The 15,470-nt window shown below is 39.6% G+C and overlaps 1 long non-coding RNA gene across 4 annotated transcripts in view; it reads left to right on the plus strand.

Annotated features, from left to right (window-relative positions):
- The first annotated feature begins 755 nt into the window (after positions 1–755).
- LOC118157058 overlaps positions 756–15,470 on the plus strand; it is a 43,755-nt gene continuing 29,040 nt past the window's right edge. For 3 of the 4 annotated variants that reach the window (XR_004746536.1, XR_004746537.1, XR_004746535.1), the window contains exons 1-3: positions 1,125–3,041; positions 6,043–6,045; positions 13,155–13,335. This is a non-coding gene — a long non-coding RNA (uncharacterized LOC118157058). Of the gene's footprint in view, positions 792–1,124; positions 3,042–6,042; positions 6,046–13,154; positions 13,336–15,470 lie in introns of those variants that run through there. The other variant, XR_004746538.1, reaches the window with a different exon arrangement.

Here is a 15,470-nt window from a genome sequence, read left to right on the forward strand (position 1 = left end):
CGAACAAGTAACGCAACTTACAAACGCAGACAGCACACGACAGCAACACCAACTCCTCGCTGCCCTCCGGGAGCCCCGACAACACCCACCCGCTTCGTTTCCACGGGGCTTCTCTACTTTTCCCTCCTCCCGGGGATCGCCTTCCCCCAACAGCACAAGTCGGGGAAGGGAACCCGCGATAGACGGCTGAGGGCTGCCAAGCCCCGACGGGGGGAGCTCGCCCCGAGCCCCCGCGGCACCGGGGTCGGTTTTCGTCGCTCCTTCTTCCCTCCCTTGGTCCCTCCGAGCACCGCGCAGCCCCTGGCCCTGCCCCGGTCGGCAGGGAGAGGACCCCCGTCGTGGTCCGGACTCACCAGCAGCGCCATCAGCCGCGCCACCGCACCGCTGCCCCGCGACATGGCCGCCGCCTCCACCACCGCCCTCCGCCGCGGGGTCACCTCCTCCGGCCGCCCGGCGGGGTAAAATGGAGGTGGCCCGCCGAGGGGCGCCCTAAGTAGCCGCGGGTGGGTGGAGAGAGGCAGCGAGGAGGGGGCAGGTGGCGCCCGGGTCGCCCCGCCCCGGCACCTCTCGGCCCGGCCCGGTCCGGTCCGTCTCTGCCCGGCCCGGCGTCGGGTGGTCCTGGGGGGGGGGCGGTCGGGAGGTGCTCCCCGGGGGCTGCGTGGGCATCGGCCGGGCGGGGGGTGCCGGCTCCCCCCTGCGGCCCTCCAAGTCGGGGGTTTGTCCCCCCACCCGGCGAGAGAAGCGAGTTGGGGCGTGTAGGAGGCGTGCGAAGTACCTGTGGCAAGAAAACGGTAAATTAATGTGTAATTGGGGGTGGGGGGGGAGAGAGAGAGACTCGTGGGAAAACAAAGTCAGGATCTGTTTTAGCATAGCCTTCCAACCTTCTCCTGTAATCTTTTTTTTTTTTTTTTTTTTTTTTTTTTTTTTTTTTTTTTAATTTGCTTCCAGCACGTCCTTCCTACTGCTACCTGGCAGAGATCTTTCCTGGATACACCTGATTAACTGACGCTGACGCTGACATAACTGATTCTTCACGGTGGCGAAACAATTAAATACACTTATATACTTTGCATGCATCCTGTTACATGTGCTACTTACCTAATTAATCTAAGACTGCACTGAAGAGGCTGGTTGTGATACCAGGAGTGATGCTCACTGAGGCAATGTGCCTTATTGGAGCCTTCCCAGTTATGCTGTGTTCCCCAGTTACATGGTGTAACAATGTGTGATAAATAATTGCATGTTATCCTCGATGTCAGTTGCAACAATTATAATATACATGGGGACCGCGAAAACAGCATCACCTCACAGTTCATTCTGAAGTTGTGTATATCTATTTGTATTTATTAAGAAAATTGCAATCTATGCAGTTTCCCAATACCGTTACATCAAAATCATTTTGATACTTAACAAAAACAAAAGGCAGAAACAATATGCTCAAAATGCATAATACCAAGGATTTATTTATTCTTGTTTCTGTCACTGAGTTACTGTGCTAGATGGATTGATTTGTAACAGCACAGAAATGTGTACGTTTGCACAAGAATGCACCCTGAGGTCCTCTGAGGATCTTCTTCAGGGTGTTAGGGGCAAACGTGTAGTTTTGTGCAGATTTGACAGCCAATGGGTGCAGCTAATGTTGCTCAAAACACTGATATTCTCTTTCGGCAATTCATGTTTAAGATAAATAAGGTAGAATGTGTCTTGGAGAGCCTTCATATTTCAGTGCTTTTAATTTGGTGATTTAGAAGTAAACTCTGATTCTAGCTGTACATTTCTTAACCCGATGATGAAACATAACTGGAAAGCATTTCATTACATGAAATGGGTGTAAGAGAAGAACCTTAATTTATGACATTTGTCTTAAGCTGGAAATCAATTCCATGGTATTCTGAAATAACTTTTACTTGCCTATCCAATGCACTGCCAGTAAGGTGTTAGCAAATATCCTTATTTACAATTATTTGTCCTTTTTTATGCTGGTATGATAGAGTAAAAAACTAATTTTATTTCCTTTGAAAAATTCTTGGCACTGTTTTCATTTTCAAGAAGCTTATGCTTTCACAGGAAGGAGGAGTAGAATCATCTTTTTCAATGAGTTCAATAACCACAGCAAGACCAGAAGCTTTTCTACAGGTTATTTTGCTGGAACTTAGGCATCTGTTCTTGTGGTGCTTATAACAGTCATATGGGTGAGCTAAATGCCCTGCACATTCTAAAGGCTCTCAGTCCTCAAAAAATATTTGGGGCCTTTTTTTTTTGTCTTGTTTAACAAGTCAAAGCAGGAATAATTATTATGGAAGTTCCTCAGTTCCCTTGCATGGGAAACTACTATTATTCATATTTGACAAAAATGATATGAAATAAGTATCAAACTATCAACTTGTTTCTAACACAACTCCTAGCTATGTCACCATCCCCTGAAGTTGAATTTCTTTCTGCCTTTTGTCTGTTTTAAACTGGCGGCTACAAAACCCTCCTCCTCCCACAACTGTTCTGACCCTAAAACCAGCTTGCATGGGAGGATCCGTGGAGTGTTAGATCTTTGTTTTCCCTCTGGAGATAGCAGGAGTTCAAAGTTCACAAACTCCAGAGAACAAAGAGAAAATTCATCTTTGCTTTTAAAACCTTAAAAGCAGTCCTGCCCTTCTTCAGCTCAGGAAAGGGGCTCTCCATGGTGTGCAGCATGCACCAGGTTGCTGTTTTCTACAAGTACAAACATCTGTACACATTCTCTTGATAAGCATTGAACAGCAAATAAATTATCTCCTAAAACAACTTAACTTTCCTGGGGAGGGAGGGTTTCTGGGTAGGGAGGGTGTTAGCTTTCAGCGATGATAATTGTCAGCACAAGTATTCTAGCTAGTTGTGGTCTCAGCTAGTGGCCTCTGAGAAAGGGGCTTGGTGACTCACGGGAACCCTGCCTTGTCCCCAGCTCTGCTGCCACTCCTTCTTCGAGCTGAGTAATGCTGTACAGCCGTGCAGGGCAGCCCCTGGATTTGCTGGGGTGGAGGACAAGGGTATGTCTTACAAAAGCTAAGGTAACCTTACTGTTGCAGTTGAAATGTTTACCTATTATAGTTGAAATATTTACCTATTATAAAACTATTTCTTATTGCTTGAAATTTTTTCTTTAGAATTTTCTTCATTGTTTGAAGATGACCCCAACTACCACTCTGCTTTTGGAAAAGAGGTACCAGTAGAAAGCAGTGCATCGAGGCTGTGCATAAATGTATCACAATTACATTTACTTACTCAAATTATGTAATGGATATTGTAGATTCTGTGAAGAAATAAACATTGCAGAGAAGGGTCCCAAAGTCCTGGCTGACACCTGGCATCAAAGTAGTTCCATCAGCTACTGCTACAGCTACCATCACCTACATGCTTGCAGCCCTGGGCCCTTGGGTGAAGGAAAAAATAAAAAAAGGGGCAGAAACATGTTAGCGCCAGGGTTTAGTGCTTTAAGTAAACATTCACACTCTCAGAATGGAGCCATTGTTTTCCCTGTGTGCGTTAACCCTGTTTCTGATTCCCCATGCATTGTGCCACGCTCTTCAAACACGTTTATGCTGTTTATTCCCTGGTAGCCACCAGAAATAATCTTTCCCTTTCTCTGGTTTTACCTTTCCTCTCTCCCTTGGCAGCTTTCTCTTTATCTTTCTCTCTTTAGCCCTTTCCCCTGTACTCCCTCGCCTATTTTCTGCCTCCTCTTTTCCGTGCCGCCAGGCTGGCCAACCTTCCAGGTGCAGCTGCAGCCGTGGCAATGAGTAAACCCACTGAGCTGTGGGATTGGCGGAGCTGTAAAAGCTCGGACCAGACTCTTGCCTTTATCGCGGGCGTTTTGTTACTGTCTGACAGCCATGAAATACAAGGTCTTTTATGTGTGTGAAACAAGGAGTGGCAGAACAACTCTCTTGTTGTTTCTTGCTGCGTAGCAACCCAAGCAGCTGTGAAATTGCCTATAGACCTTGCTTTCAGGGCAGTGTGACTTACCTTTCTGAGGAAACTTGCGTAACAGAAAGCATTTAGGTAGGTACAAGCTAGCTCATGATCCTCCCATATAGCTTGGAGAAATAATAGTTTAAGTTTCACTTGAATTGTGGAAATAATCCCTATCAGTCTTAGAGCAATTTGTTAAGTTCAGTATCAGCTTCTGTAGTGCAATACCATGTAAGATTTCAGGGACTGTAGTTATAAGGATGTGGCATTCCCTGATCAGGAAAAAAGGGTATTGGTCTCTTATTTTTTTCTCATTCAGGTACATGAGCTAATACACGTAAAATTATTGTGTATGCCATTGCACTAATTCAACAGGTAACCTTAAAAGGGGCTGGCTTAGCAAAAAAAAATAAAAAAGTGTCAATTTTAAAAGAGAAGAACACAGGCACAAAACCAGATATCAACTGATCTGAAGTTTAGTCTGAAAATCAGAAGAAAAGCAAACCCCCAAACTGGCAGGGTGACTTTCATTTGGAGGTATAAGGAGAAGAACTTAACTGCTTTTTTTTTTTTTTTTTTTTTTTTTTTTGTGCAGATTATGGTCAGCTAACAGAAGAGATTCTGTAACATGGGTGCTGGTTGTCAATAGACTGGATGTGATAATGGAGAAGGTTCCTTCAAATCTTATTTCTTAAACACTATTTGAAATTGATGTTGGTGTGCAACAGTTCCATCTGAATGCTAACTAAAACTTCACCCTCAGCTGTTTCACCAGAGTACCTTGTTAGAAAATACAGTCAGTCTTTGCAAGCGCCGTTTAGCTTGTTGGAGAGTGCAAGTCTGTCAAATCGATAAGCATAGGATCTGGCTGATGTGTTAGGATATGTTTTCACTACATTTAACAGTTTCTTAGTTTAGAGTCACTACAGCATCCATCCATGAGTGAAAACCTTGCATTAAGTTATGGTAGTGATGTTATAGCGGAAAGGATGGCTCTGACCTCTGGCTCTACTTTTATTTGTGCTGATAATTTTTCTGCACTGTAGACTGACCTGTTCAGTGCTGATACTTTTCTAGTGCCTGCTCTGAATTAGTGACCTGAGCCCGCAAGTCACCTAAGCTCTCCAGGAAAAAAATAAAAGCCCTACAGCAAACCAGCAGCAGAGAGCTGCAGAGACCACATGAAAAGCTTTGGAGCAAAAGTAACTGCTCTCACCTTGCACATGGACTTTACCTCACACGTACCCATGATGGTGGTCATCACGGTTAACTTGGTGATGTGTTCACTGAAGTGTTTTCCATCTAAGAGGGTGAAATACTAGAGCCTATGCAAGTGGATTGTCTTACTTCGTGATAAGACAGAACTGGCCTTTCATTTTTATTTTCCTATTTTAAGACACTCCTTAAACAACACAATTCTCTACAGTTTGTATAAATATTATTCAAAGAGATGAAAGGAGAATGGGTTTGGTATTTTTATTTCTTTTTGTTCCCTTGGCAGTAGCTGAAAATTCTTTGGTGAGAAATAAATTACAAAACTGGTTGATGCCAATATACTGGCATAACTATTTACATTTAAGACCTAAAAACTGCTTGAGCATTTCCTGCTATTCCTACATCAGGAGAAAAACAAGAAAGTGAGGATAACATTACTTAAGTGCATTTGAACACGAGGAAAAGGGTAATAATGTTCAGCATTGTACACTAAATTAAAAAAACCCTCCTTCCTTCTCTTTGTACATTCCTTTGGAGGGTCAGAAAGTGTAGATTGGAAAGAGTCGTTAGGCAGGAGAAATTCAGCCAGGGAAAATGTACCCATGATTAGAATTTTGCCAAAGAAAACTATGAGTTAAGAAATCACCCCAAATGATTCCTTGTCCAGATTCTGTACTGCAGGTTGAATCTGGTCATCATTTGGGACTCACGGCTTGAATAGATAAACTCTTTTCAGTAGTCTCCACTTGCTTTTTCAGTTGGGCTAATGTCCACATTGGCCTGAATTAAGTCTCCCTACCTCTTCCCAGCCAGAGCATATTAATTTGCAGGGTATTTTTCTTAATCCATATTCTGGATTATTGGAAAATACGTTTTCCAGTGGAGAATGTGTAGGCCAGAGGAGCACACACATCTCTCCTTCAGCCATATATATACTTCCCGAGAAAGCCCATCTTCCATTTATTTATTTATTTATTTTAAGTTCATGGGCCTTGGTGAACGATCTTTGGTTTCACAGATTGTTTTCTGAAAAAATCTGGTGGCGTTATGTGGCATCACTAGGAGCCACAGTGACAGCACAGAGGAATGGGGTCTGCTTGGTTGTGTTTAGTCCTTGGTTGTGTTTAGTCCACAGGTCCTCAAGTGTGCATGCAGCTCCTTGGAAACAGCTTTCTCAGAAAAGCAGGAGGAAAATCTTTCCCTGCCAGGAAGGTGTGGCATCTCCATACTTTCTTTTAGGAAGGGGAGAATGAGAGGATTCCAGTCACTAGTGGAGTCCCCCAGGGCTCGGTACTGGGGCATCTTCATCCTCTTTAACATCTTCATCGATGATCTGGACAAGAGGATCGAGTACACCCTCAGCAAGTTTGCAGACACCAAGTTAGGTGCGTGTGTCGATCTGCTCAAGGGTAGGAAGGCTCTGCAGGAGGATCTGGATAGGCTGGACCGATGGGCCGAGGCCAACGGTATGAAGTTCAACAAGGCCAAGTGCCGGGTCCTGCACCTGGGGCACAACAACCCCAAACAGAGCTACAGGCTGGGAGATGTGTGGTTAGAAAGCTGCCTGGCAGAGAAGGACCTGGGAGTAGTGGTTGACAGTCGGCTGAATATGAGCCAGCAGTGTGCTCAGGCGGCCAAGAAGGCCAGCAGCATCCTGGCTTGCATAGGAAACAGCGTGGCCAGCAGGTCCAGGGAAGTGATTGTCCCCCTGTACTCGGCTCTGGTGAGGCCACACCTCGAGTACTGCGTTCAGTTTTGGGCCCTTCACTACAAGAAGGACATGGAGGTGCTTGAGCGAGTCCAGAGAAGGGCTACAAAGCTGGTGAAGGGTCTGGAGAAAAAGTCTTACGAGGAGCGGCTGAGGGAGCTGGGACTGTTTAGCCTGGAGAAGAGGAGGCTCAGGGGTGACCTTATTGCACTCCACAGGTACCTGAAAGGAGGCTGTAGCAAGGTGGGGGTTGGTCTATTCTCCCATGTACCTGGTGACGGGACAAGGGGGAATGGGCTAAAGTTGCGCCAGGGGAGGTTTAGGTTGGATATTAGGAAGAACTTCTTTACTGAACGGGTTGTTAGTCACTGGAATAGGCTGCCCAGGGAAGTGGTGGAGTCACCATCCCTGGAGGTCTTTAAAAGACGTTTAGATGTAGAGCTTAGGGATATGGTTTAGTGGAAGATTTGTTAGCGTTAGGTCAGAGGTTGGACTTGGTGATCTTGGAGGTCTCTTCCAACCTAGACTATTCTGTGATTCTGTGATTCTGTGATTCAGCCCTTCGCCTTTCTAAGATAACTAAATTACATTGAAACACAGATAACAAAACCAGCTTGACCAGTAATTTTGCTTACTGTCCTACTAAAAAGCTAGGTGCAACAAATTGCTTCTCTCTCTAATGGCATGGACACAGTTTTAGCTTTTTTTATTTTATTTTATTTTTATTTTTTTTTATTTTTTTAAATTTGTGTCTTTTAGAGAATGAAAATAACAATAATGTCACAATCTAGAGTGGGCATAGATAGAATATGTTAAATGGGATGTCCATTATCTCTCTACAAATGATTTTCCATCACACAGACTTACAGGAGAATTTAAGCATTGTCTGTCCTTAAGTAGCTGTTAGATTTCATCATTGTTTTCACATTTTATATTGGCACAGATTTTGAAAAAAATTAACTTACATTGTTTTTCACCTGTGTGCATAGTCATGAAGTCCAGATCACTCTGCAACACTGCCCTTTCAAAGTCATCTGCCCAACTTGTTTTTTCCTCTGTCAGCATAGCTCTGTTAGAATATTTGGACAAATATTACAACCAATCTAGAAAGATATAGTACATAAAAAAGTAAAATATTTATGAGAGAGAAATCAATTAATATAAAATTAAACCTGAAAATATATGTATGGGATAGAAATTAATTCCATAATTAGTTGTAAGATTTCCTAAAGGATTGCTGTTGTAGAGCTTTATGCATTGGGTTTTATATTAATCACTCTTAGTGAGTTACCTGTGTGGTTCTTTTCACTGGGGCACTTTGCATAACTAAATATTCAAAAGAAATGCTTTGGAATACAATATCATTAGTGATGTTTACACGAAAAAATATTATTGTTCCCTAAAAAATTAATGCAGCATAAATGAGAACGTGTATTGGATGAAACAAGTTTTATAAGCAGTTCATATTAATAGTAATAATATAATAACATACTAATAAAAACAATTCCAAGTTAGCTGGAAAAGCAAAATACCTCAGAACACAGTCTATATGCAAATTCTTCAATTTTCTAAATCCTAGATTTAAAAAATGAGAAGTGCACTCAGAGGGAGTCACATGATCCAACCTAATAAAGATAAACCTTTCAATTTGAAGATGAAGGCAAACTTGGTTTCCATATCCTCACAGAGTTGGTAATTGTCTCAGATTTTTAAAAGGTACATTAAAAAAGACCTATGTGCTCTATACCTCTTCAGAGACAGGAAGACAATGATAGATTTCAATTGCAAAAAGGAAGATTTAAGTAAGGTATCAGGTAAATTTTCCTGTAGTGATGTACGGGGTCTGGCTGGGATGTTAACTTTCCCTGCAGCAGCCCATACAGTGCTGCGCTCTGCACTTGTAGCTAGAACAGCAGTGGTATCACACCAGTGTTGTGTCTGCTGCTGAGCAGTGCTGGCACAGCATCAGGACTTTCTCTGACCCTCCTAGGGAGTGGGTAAAAAAATGAGAAAGGAACATCACCAGGGCAGCTGACCTAAACCAACCAAAGGGATATTCCATACCATCTGATGTCACACTCAGCAATAAAAGGTGGAAAAAGGAAGAAGAGGGGAGGGGTGGGCTCTCGTTGCAAAAACGTCTGTCCTCCTCCCGAACACCGGCTACGTGCGTTGAGGCCCTGCTTCAAGGATGTGGTCAAGCATCGCTCATTTGTGGGAAGTAGAGAGTAATTTCTTTCCTCTGCACTTCCACATAGCCTTTACTTGGTTTGCTTTGTTATTCCTTTTCCCCCTCCCTCTTCCCCTTTTCCTTTAGTTGAATTGTTTAATTAATATTTCCTTAATTATATATATATATATATTTCCTCTTTAATTAAATTATCCTTATCTCAACCCATGAGTTGTTCTTTCCTTTACTTCTTCCCCTCCTCATCTGAGGAGGGGGAGTGAGAGAGCTATTGTGGTGTTCAGCTGCCTAGCACGGTAAAACCACCACAAGTGATTAAAGGAGTTGTATCATCCAGGAAGCTGATAAAGCTCATTAATGGAAGATCTTAAGATCAGGATGGCCATCCATTGGAAAAGATAGCAGTAGAGCTGATCCTGTGTTGGGTCCCTTCCATTCCTATTTTCATTAGCATCAGTTGGATTCTGAATAAAACACTGTGAGTCCTTGACACCCCCAGGCTTTCCTATTCAGCATCTCCTGCTGATCTGATGCAGTCAGGTCCTGTCCATTCGTGTGCAGTGGATACAGAGACCGATCCTTTAACTTTGTGTGCATTCAGTATTCCTTGCAATGACTTGAATGTATTGTGCTGATAGCTAAAATATTTCCCAGAATTAGTTTTCCTTTTGTTTTCTCTCTCCTTGCCCAAACCCCACAAATACAAAAGGTCTAAGTACCCCTTCACCCTCTTTTATTCTCTTTTCACCTACAAATCCAAACAAGAATATATGTTGCCACGAATTTCCCATATTGCTTAGTGTTAGACGGATGTTGCACCTCAGCCCCCGTTCTCTTTCATATTGCTTGCGGGTTTGACTGTGAAGCTAGATTCACTCTTCACATATGTTCATACTGTACAGATTTCAAATGGCTGACCTTCTTTAAAAGTACTTACTGATGACAAAAGAATAAAGAAGTAATACCATGAAGAAGTCTCCTGCCTGTCATTAAATATGAGTGCTAAACACGTGCCACAGTTGATAGTGGCTGTGTCAAAAGGTTTTCCTGTTTTGCATACTTTAATCTTTGCTAAATTTAATCAAAAAATTATTTTAAGGATAAATGAGGAAGAAACTTAATCCATAGTTTCAGGAGTTTAATATCCTCATGAGGATATTAATGAATCAATCTTAGGTTAAACATTCAGCCATAGTTCACTTCAGGGGAAGAAAGATCTGTTCTCTACATAGTTAAAAGTTTTGTTACCTCAACATGAGGGAAATCAGGATATATTGTACTCAGATATTCACTGTATATGCTAAGTTTGTCCTGCAAGCTCTTCATTCATGGTGCATGTAATGAAGGTAGTGGACGTTCTGAGATTAAACTTTTGCTGTTGATTTTGTCTGACATTTATGCTCTGTGATATGGCACAGCTGGTGATATGTTACACTGAAAAGCACACACATGAAGTACTGCAAAGTCCTGCAAGTCTGTCACACATTGGACCTGTCATTTTCATTCCTCAGTGGGCTCATGAAACTATTAAATTCCAGCCCTACATAGAGCCATTCATTTTCTTAGAGAAACAAAATGTTAATAATGATGCCAAAGTTGTTACCATATACTTACCTTATTAATAAATTCATTTTAAAGTGTAACATTATATTGTTAAAAGTGATTACAGAATTACTCTGTGAATCACAAATGGAGATAGAACAAAATAAGAGCTGTCTCCAGTGAGATTTCTGTCTGTCAGGAAAATGGTTATTTCTGCATGTGATGGTTACGGTAAGCTTATCTATCCACCTTAAGACCACTAGTACTCTGTTGAATCCAAATACATGCTATTTTTGATGCCAAAATGCAAAAGACAAAAAAAAATAATAAAAAAGACAAAAAAATCACCAAACCCCATGACAGACATAAAACAAAAATAAAACAAACAAAAACAAACAAACAAAAATACCTTAAGGGCTGAAAGGCTGTATTCTTTTATTCCTTTTTTTTTTTTTTTTTTTTTTCTTTTTCCTTAATGGTTACTCAACTATGAAAGTAAGAAAGTGCAAAGCATATTGGTTAATATCAGTGTTAAGACTGACAGCTTTCCATTAATACTTGCCTATTTCAGATTCTTTGATACATCATTCCTATATAAAAAGTACAAATCTCAGACAATCTCCTAGCACAGAGACTAGCTAGCATTTCAAAAGTGAAAAATAATAATAATAAAAAAAAGCAGCTAAATGGTCCTGTGGAATTCTTGTATTAGACACTGAGCTTGAGCATAATAAAATTGAAGACATCCCCTCCATTACATTGAAGCGTGACTGACAAAACTTACAAGAAAAATTGACATGTTTCTTTGTACTCTGTCTCTGGCAATGGGAGATGCTGTCTGGAAAGTGCATGCAAGCCTAGCCCCTACTGGCACTCCATTCCTAGGTACTCACACAGACAAGGCTATTTAGTTACAAAAAATAAAAGGCCCAGGCAGTTAGCTAACTAAATTTGCAGGTAGGCCCAACAGTGTGCAATGAATATCAGAGGTCAGGGTACATGATGGATGTCTGTTAAGAAGCTTTTTTTTTTTTTTTTTTAAATCTTAAATTGGCTTTTCATAACTGTTCTATTTAATATCTTATTATGCTGTATCCTGAACTCCAACATGCTGTTTAGCTACCAGAGCCAACAAGAATTTGCATTATACAAAAGTGCATTCAAATCTGTCACCAACTGTTTTTTTGTCCTTGTTCTCCTTTTTGTTAAATTTTGGTGTGCTTGGAATATGAAGGAACTTCATGTCCCATGACGCATTTTTGACTTGTACATGCACTCACATAGATTTCAGGAAAAGTTGCTTGTGCATAATAAATGGTTTTCTTTAACAAACTTTTGCATTTTTCCACTAAAGCAGTTCTAAGTACGTGAAGATAGGTGATAATTTATCTCTATTGGAATTAGTAGTGCCATCTGTTTCAGTTGATTGGTTCAATTTCATTTATGAATGTCTGAAGATGGACAATGTTTTTTAACTGACTGAAAAAAAAAAATATTTAAATCATTACCTGAGGTATGTGAGTACCAAAAGTCATGCCGTATGAAATATTGACAAAAAGTATGCTAAATATAAAATGACAAATTACACTTAATGGTAAATATATTATTCTATTTTAAAAGCAATATTTTACCGTCTTCAGATAAATCCTTTTTTGAAAAATCTCTGTACAAAAATCAAAAATGGCTGTTATCATGAATACTTGCCTGGGACCTTAGAAATTTGATTCAGAAATGTCAAAATGTACTGCTTTTACATTTAGAATCAAATTCTTGTTGCGTGGATAGGCTCAGCTTGAACTGCATGCCGTGAGTGTACCTGAGATGTCTGTGCTGCCCAAATATTGTAATTCAAGTGTCTTTTGTTCTTCTCTGTGGCTTGTACTCCAGCGTTAATCTACAGATCCTCTGAAGAGATTCAGAGCTGCAGGACAGAAGGGTATCACAGAAAAGACCATCTAATGGGAGAGAACAATGGAGAGAGTGATGACTTGAGGAAACTGTATTGGAATGCCCATGGGACGTGACACAAAGTTCTATTATGCCAACCTAAAACAAAGTATCTTAGTCATTTTGACACATGAAATAATTTCACACTGGGATGCAATGACTTAAGTCAACATTTTTTTTTTTTCTGTGAAAGAAAACAAAAACTGGATTTTTCTTGTACAAACCTTCAGTTTTAAAGGAAGCCACATTTTCCACTGATAGATTAAAAAAAAAAAAAAAAAAGTCCTGAGTCAGTCTACTTAAAACACGATGTTCCAAATAATCATTTATTGTATTTTTTTCAGAGCCATTCAGAAATTATTACAAGCAAAACTCTTAGATTTTTATTTATGAAAACACAATAACACTGTGCTATTACTTGTATTTTAAATAGAATGAAAATGCTGCATTTGGTTACTTGGTAGGAAGGAGCATTTGAATTATGCTGTTGTGTTAATTCAAGCAAAATGCTAGGCTCTTGGATTTTGCTTAAATTTAGTGCTCTTTTTATATTTTAAGTAGTACAATATGCTACTCACAGCAGTTCAAATGTGTTATTTATTACCGCAAAAGCAGGACTGAGCAAAAAGAATTGAAACCTGCAGTACAAATTCAGACAGTGTTCCCAAGACAGTAATCTAACAAGATCCCCTGCTTATGCTCTATTCACTTCCATATGACAGTATGGATTTCATGCTGCCAAGACCTCAATGAGCCTGGGGAAGACTGTAGGATCCTGCTCTCTAAAATCCAAGTAAGAAAAGAAAGTTATAGACTTGATGTTGTGCACTGCTGACACTTGAGGAGCATTTGGCTTGAATGGCTTATAGCAGGATTAAGATCACTATTTATTTTTCTTTCCTGAAAACCACTCATGCTTCCTTACTAAACAACAGGATTAAAGCCAGGCAGCAAGTGGGTTTCTAAGATACAGCTGAAGAAAAAAAAAAAAGGCAAAAAAAAAAAAAAAAAAAAAAAAAAAGCAGAACTAATATCTGTTAGTCAGGATTAACCTATAAGCTATTTTTTAATAATACAGGAAGGAAAAGAATTTGCACTGAATTTTAATGAACTGAGTATTTGCTCACTCATATCTTCAGATACACTTTTGTTCCACAATTTGTAATAACCTAAAAAATAACCTGAAAATTTCAACATCTCACTAAGAAAGCAATTGTAAGAAAGTTTGTAAAAATCACACAGCAATAAAGATTAATAAATCGGAAATGCACTGGAAGTGTGCTGAGGAATAATGCTGTGATTGCTCTTTGATTGCTGATCATGAGAAACCAATATTAAGAAAGGCTAGAAAGCTTTTGAGAAATGTAAAATAAAAAAAAAACTATTGCTCTTAAACTATGTTAAAAAGTTACCAAAAGACAGTGCTAGCAAAATAAAGAACCACTACATAACCTAAAGCTGTGTTTTATTTTTTTATTTTTTATTTTTCTTCACTATTTGTTCCTCCCCTTTCTACTTCTAGACATGTGAGAGCCCAGTCTCAGCTTGAGCAGCCATACTTCACACAGCATTCCTGTTTGAGGGGGGCAGAAAGGATTCAGCACGTGCTCCTGCAGCCTGGTTTTATAACCTTGGAGCACAACTAGGCAAAATATTTGTGATTTGCATAAGATGATGATTTAAATATTTACAAAAAACTTTTTTTTTTTTTTTTTTTTTTTTTTACATTAAAAATACCTCTAATGGAATTGCATAGGCTCTCTAAATGCACAGAGAGCCCTACATATTGCAAATACTTGCCTTTTTTATATATAAATAGGTGGTTAGAGAAATGAAAACGAGCTTGTCAGTGTTTTAGTGAATTTCAGTAAGTTATATCTGGATCTAAAATCAGACATATAAAAGCATACAACTTTATATATTAGTATCTGTTTACCTTCTTTAAAGGATGATTCTAGAAACCATACAGTAACTACATACATAACTACTTACAGTAGTTATCTAACATAAATAGAGAATAATTCCACTGAAGTCAACACAATTTTAGTGATACTTAAGATAATCAAGGCTACAGGATGAAGTAAAGTAACAATACTTCAAATTGCTTTAGAGTGCTACCAGGGGAGTGCATCTAGCATGCTCAGTTGCTTCAGAAAAAGCTTGAAGGCATGGAAGGACCTTTTTAAAGGTAGCCTTGAATTTGGCAATGAATCCTGGGGAGCACTGGTGTAAATGGCTGTAACATAGACTCTGCAGCTTGTCTTTAACAGCAGATATAGTTGCATTTAAAAAATTAAAAATAAAAAAACCTTTTTTTTTTTTTTTTTTTTTTTTTTTTTTGTGACATGAGACTCAGAAACTTGTCATGTAGTTCTGAAATTAGTTAATCTGGATTTGAAGGTTTCTTCTTTTTATTGAATGGGAATTTCACAGACAACTCTTAAACTTTTCGCTAACCTGTCCATCAAAGCTGAAGAAGCAAAATTTGAGGGAAAACTACTGATCTGGTGATCTAGCAAAACAACAACAACAACAAACAATCCCTCCATATAACTCTATTGTATTTACATTGACGTGATGTTGTTGTATACACTATGCTTACTATACATATGATACAGAAGTAAAATGAAATAGCTACTACTTTTCAGCATTTTGCTCCTTCAGATCATAATATAAAGCATGTTAAAGTATTATTAGAATAACAGAATCCAGTAGAGCTGTTTTTGTGGGAAAATAAAAGCCAGATTTAATTGAGATTATAGAATCATAAAGACTTTTTCAGTTAACACATTCAAATAAATTTTCAAAGTATCAATGCAAAATACATTGACGTATGAAATAACAGTTTTCCATGCTGTGTATTAGTAAACTTATATAGTTCCCAAGGGTTTTTTCTTTTCACAAAGGCCTTCAGCTACCACTGTCAGT

The sequence above is a fragment of the Oxyura jamaicensis genome (genome assembly GCF_011077185.1).
Source record: "Oxyura jamaicensis isolate SHBP4307 breed ruddy duck chromosome 2 unlocalized genomic scaffold, BPBGC_Ojam_1.0 oxy2_random_OJ106576, whole genome shotgun sequence".
NCBI classification, from domain to species: Eukaryota; Metazoa; Chordata; class Aves; order Anseriformes; family Anatidae; genus Oxyura; species Oxyura jamaicensis.